This window comes from Octopus bimaculoides, chromosome 5 (assembly GCF_046866305.1).
Source record: "Octopus bimaculoides isolate indiv1 chromosome 5, ASM4686630v1, whole genome shotgun sequence".
NCBI classification, from domain to species: domain Eukaryota; kingdom Metazoa; phylum Mollusca; class Cephalopoda; order Octopoda; family Octopodidae; genus Octopus; species Octopus bimaculoides.
Window position 1 is genome coordinate 90,450,845 of NC_142932.1, and position 5,799 is coordinate 90,456,643.

Consider the following 5,799-nt stretch of genomic DNA (forward strand, 5'->3'; position numbering starts at 1 on the left):
CCGCCTGACCGTCGTTCCTTGTCCCGACCCTACCATCACCAAACTGGAGCGCATCTTCTTCCGCTTCTTGTGGAAAGGAAGCGTTCCGATGGTTAGGCGATCCGTTTGCTGCCAACACCCGTTAAAAGGAGGACTGGGCATGCGCTGAGACTGCGACATCTCCGGCTCTACGTAGACAACGGTGAACAGGTGTGGTCGCCGTTTGTGCGGCGCGCTTTCCCGCAGCTCGTCTCCATGACCGAACTGCAGTCGTGGATCAAGAAGAGGCAGAGGAAGGGCGAATGGCACCGCGAGTGTCGCGCTGCTCTTCGGCAACTCCAACAACCCGGGTCAACCTTGAGCGACTGCATCACAACTAACGCATTCTATAGTGGATTAGTAGAGGGAAGGTACGACGACGATCTCGGGGCGAACCTGGGCGTCGACGAGGAATACCTGACCCGCTTGTTTAAGACGACCTTCGGACCGGGACCTATAGACAACTTCCAGAGATCCCTGGCCTGGTAGTGCTATCGAGAAGCACTACCCGTTCGGGATAAGCTCTACAGGCATGGCTCGAGAAACACGGGGCCGACCTGTCCGAGATGCCGGCAGAGCGACGAAACCGTTCTGCACGCACTCGTTCAGTGTCCCACCATTTCCGAGCTGTGGGCTTACGTCGAACGACTGCTATCGCGTGTGGGACGAGTCGGTCTATCAGCCGAGTCTATCGTGAATATTGTCTGAAAGGTCTAGAGACAAAGACTTTCCTCTCTGGGCAATCTCTCATCAACTTCTTTATGTATCACCTGAAGAGGAAGGTGAGAGTAGAAAGGGAAGTCTTGTCTAGTGAATGCTTCAAAAAGAGATGGGTGAATGTAGCAAGGATGGTACGTGTGAACGACGGAGCCATCTTGAGCATAACCCTATGAACTAAAAAAAAAAATCCAAGAAAAAAAAAGAAAACAAAAAGGCAAAAGAGAGTCACTTACTGTTATAGTTTCTTCACTGAGAATATTGACCAAGGTTACCGTGGTCTTTTCCGTAGGCTTTTCTTTCCACGGCCAAACCTAAACTGTCCTCCCCTCCTTTTACACGAGAACATTACTGTGTGATACACGATCCCTATTGATCGCCCTTTTTTTTTTTTTCGATCCCTTTTGATCGAACTCCCCCCTTTTCCTTCCTACGATCCCTTTTGATCGACCCCCACTTTTTTTTCCCTTCCCAACTCCCAAAAAGAAAAGCTCTACATTGTATTTGTCCCATCTTCGTTGAGCCCTGTGTGGCTAATAAAAGAAATGTATCTATCTATCTATCTATCTGTCTGTCTGTCTGTCTGTCTGTCTGTCTGTCAGTTATTAGCCTGCGGCCATGCTGGTGCACTGCCCTGATGAACTTTTAGTCAAATGTATCGATCCCAGTACTTATTTTGTTAAAGCATGGTAATTATTCTACCGGTCCTTTTTGCCGAACAGCTAAGTTACACGGACATAAGCACACGAACACCGATTATGAAATGGTGGTGGGGGATAAACACACACACACACACACACACACACACACACATACACACACAGACACACATACACACACACATATATACGACGGGTTACTTTCAGTTTCCGTCAACTAAAATTTAGTCATAAGGCTTTGGTTGGCCCGAGGCTATAATAGAAGATACTTGCTCAAGGTGCTACGCTGTAGCATTGAACCCAGCACCATGTAGTTGGGAGCAAGCTTCTTACCACACAGCCACGCCTGCGTGTATGTATGTATGCATGTGTGTATCTATGTGTGTATGTATGTACGCATGTATGTTTATATATAAAAACATGTTTATATACATATCTGTATATATATATACATATGTGTGTGTGCGTGCGTGTGCGTGCGTGTGCGTGTGTGTGTGTATACGCATATGTGTGTATATGTGTATATGTATGTATGTATCTATCTCTCTGTCTGTCTATCTGTGTATGCGCGTGTGTTTTTATGCGTGTACATTAAAAATATGCTTGTTTTTTTTAGTTTTCGTTGTTAATTACGAATCTAGTTATATCAATTATCTTATTTGTATTTTCTTAATTATGTTCCCTTTCCTTAACACCTGTCAACTCATCTCCCCATCCACTCTACAAAATTTTCCTCATTCTCCCTCATCTATCATTTTCAATTCCTTGAGTTCGCAGAATCCTTCTTTCTATTATTTTTTATTTTTCTTAATCTCCTCCTCCTACTCCTTGATCTGTGCTTGTTTTTTTTTAACTATGATTTCACTTCGATTTTCTCGTTTCATTTTCACATTTTCACTCATCTTTGATTTTTTAAACCTCTTCCACACACTTTTTGAGTAATTTTCTTAACAGCTTCCGTCATTTTAAATTATCCTTTGCTCTTTGGATTATTTTCAATCATATGTGACATGCTACCTCGTTGACAATGTACAACAACAACAACAACAATGACAAAGAAAGAAAGAAAAAAGTGATGAGGTATTTGCGTCCCTCTATTCAAATGAATGCACACAAATATATGCAACACAGTATTACACACACACACGCACGCACACACGCACGCACGCACACACACACTTACACACACACACACACACACACACACACACACACAGACACACACACACACACTCACTTGAATACATTCTTAAACTTTCCTCGTCTGGACTAACGGCCATTTGAACTCAGAACGTAAGGACGGACGAAATGCCGCTAAGCATTTTCTCCGGCCTGCTAACGATTCTGCCAGTTCGCCGTCCTGTATTTGATTCATAACAACGAAGGTGGTGCGCTGGTAGAGTCGTTAGCACGCCGGACAAAAATGCTTAGCGGCATTTCGTCCGTCTTTACATCCTAAGTTCAAATTCCGCTGAGGTCAATTTTGTTTTCCATTCTTTCGAGGTCGATAAAATAATTACTTCTTGAGAACTGGGGTCGATGTAATCACTTATTCCATTCCCGCCAAATTTCAGACCTTGTGCCTATAGTAAAAAAAAATATTGCTAAAACAACAGCTTCTGTATTTCTGAACTAGCAACCTCTTACAATGTTTACCCCAGCACACACGGTAAATCTTCATCATCCTATCTTCCTTTCTCTGTCTTACACACCAAGCTCTGCATCCCTCTAAATGTTTAGCTTGTCAACTTCTCAGAATGCGTCACTCCTAGAGCTTATTTCTTACTTTTTTCTCATAAGTATCAACATTTATATATGTACCAGCACTTCAACTCTACTGACCTTTCCTGCATGCGAGGTCCTCCAAAGATCATGACCACCACTTCATTTTCTCTGACTGAACAATAATGAAAGTTTGAAATTTTGGCACGGGCACAACAATTTTTGAGGGGATGGGCAAATCGATTAAGTCGACCCCCCCCCACCAGTATTTGACTGATACTTATTTCATCGACCTGGAAAGGATGAAAGATAAAGTCGACTTCGGCTGGATTTCAACTTAGAACACAGAGCATAACAACGGATGTTATGTCGTTAAGCATTTAATCCGGCGTACTAACTGTTTTGCCAGCTCGCCGCCTTTGCCTAAACAATAATAGTAAAAAGAATATCACATGGAATGGTTTTATTACTTTTATTTCAAAGATAAATATGCAAAATTTGCAACTTTATCACGAATATGTATTTAAAGTTTTTGTAATATTATGTTAAGTGTTCATATTTATGTTTGCATTTTTCCTTATGTTTTACTCAAAATATTATCCATATATCGAGAAATGCTGTATTTATGCACAGTAAGCGTTAGCTTCAAGATTATTCGTCTCTTATCTCAACTAAAGTACGCATCTTAATGGCACCAGAATAAGTCATTACTTACAGGCGATGAAAGGTGGGAAAAAAAGGCTTAACAGATTTATCTAGCTCTCATCTGATTTGCTTCTTTTCTTTTAGCTTCTGCTTCGATGCTGTGAAGTAATTCATAACCTGAAATGAGTAAAATGAAAAAAAAAAACAAAAAAATCCAACCGGGGCTTAAATTACTTCACAAAACAAAGAGAAAGTATATAAGATAGAAAAAAAGAAAAAAGAAAAAGGTAAAAATTAACGCTTGCGATTCTCGTGGGATTTTATAACGCAAGAATCAATCTTTATAGAGCATTATTATGAAAATTCGTTGCATAAATCTATTCAGGAAATCTTAGTATACACGTAGCTCGAATACAAACCATTAGTCTTGTGTTTACTCGAAACCGCAAACATTCCATTTTCGTTCATTAATTGCCTTCATTATGTGTGCGTGCGCGTCCGCACACACACACACACACACACACACACACACACACACTGAGGCACGCGCACACATTTATATAACAATGTCTGCAAATAGCAGAAAGCAAACATCCACTAATATGTCTCATATAAATAAACTAATCTTATATTGCCATCAAATAGTAGTAAACACACACACACACTCTCTCCCACATATATGCACACGTGTGTGTGTGTGTGTGTTTTGATTGAGTGTACGTTTTTCGTATTGCAAAAATATATCTTGCTCCCAGTCACTGTTGTCACCTTTTCTATAACTTCAACGTGATAAACATACGTTCAAACATACAAATCGCTCGATCGTCGTCTCCAATGGGTCCCATTATTTTCTCTCGTCAAGGAAAACTTCCTTTGTTTCTGGTGAGCGAAGTATAGCATGAGTTTAAAATCTTCTACCAAACAAATTGTCAGTAAAATGTTTGTATGCAAACTAACAGATAGTACTACTTGGAAATATCTGTCACACAAAATGACAATTAATGAGTTTTTACAGTCTTTACAGTCTTTACAGCTGATTTGGTCGAAAACATTGAATCTCTAGGGTAAAAAAGTGGAAAAGAAATAAAATAAATATCATAGAATATATTTTCGAAGAAGAAGAAAATGGTAATTGGAAAAATCAAGATATAAAGTTATTACATGTTCTATGGCAAGTAAAAGCTTAAGGCGAACAGACTTTGACAATGTGAGCTCAAATCTTTAAAGAGTCTTTTCTTTCTTTTTAATTTGCAGTTTGTCTGAAATAAAACTTAAATACATTGTGTGAAATAAAACTTAAATGCATTGAATTCAAGTTTTCTTATTTTAAGAGGAATCTTAGGTGTAAAAGTTGTCTATAAAGTTAATACTTTTAGCAATTTTTGCTTGCAATTTGTTTGAATTGTGAGTGAAACAAAACTGAAATGAATCGTCATATGCACGGGGAAAAGCAAAATTCGAAGCGACGTGTCGCATATTCATTCTTAATACGTTTCCGCAGATTTGAACACAGACATGCTAATCGCTGATGTGTACGGCGTAGGAGAACAACTTCTTTACGACAAGTATATTTTCATAACACAAGTCATTAGTACAAGCGACTATGGAATGCTAATATTTAGATATGTGTATCATCAGCCAGACGTACCCGGATCAATGAATCTAATAATGGTCTTGTTTATTATTTTAGGGAACAAACTGTTTGCCGACCCATATTAACCAACCGATAATAAAATGTCCTATTAAATACGTTTACTTCAAGTTCATCATTTTAAGAAGATTCTTAGGTGTAAAAGCTGTATGTAAGCATATAACATACAATCCATTATGTATTATAATCTAAAAATATATAGCAGTAACCCAAATAAGTATGTAGAGCAATTGAGTTATTAGTACAGACTCCACATTGAAAATTTCCCTGGATTGATTAGATTTTTCTGATGTCATTCTCGGAAAAATGAGCCACGGAAATGTTCGAACACCAAAATATTCTATTTCCAGTTTTCGTTTCTTTCCATTTCTTACGTAGATACAAATC

General features: G+C 39.1%; 1 long non-coding RNA gene across 2 annotated transcripts in view; it reads left to right on the forward strand.

Annotated features, from left to right (window-relative positions):
* Positions 1-5,129, forward strand: part of LOC128247910 (uncharacterized) — a 15,495-nt gene extending 10,366 nt beyond the window's left edge. Inside the window, exons 2-3 of one of the 2 annotated variants that reach the window (XR_008264250.2) lie at positions 3,906-4,048; positions 4,777-5,129. This is a non-coding gene — a long non-coding RNA (uncharacterized LOC128247910). The remainder of the gene's footprint in view (positions 1-3,905; positions 4,049-4,776) is intronic. The other variant, XR_008264252.2, reaches the window with a different exon arrangement.
* The last annotated feature ends 670 nt before the right edge of the window (positions 5,130-5,799 follow it).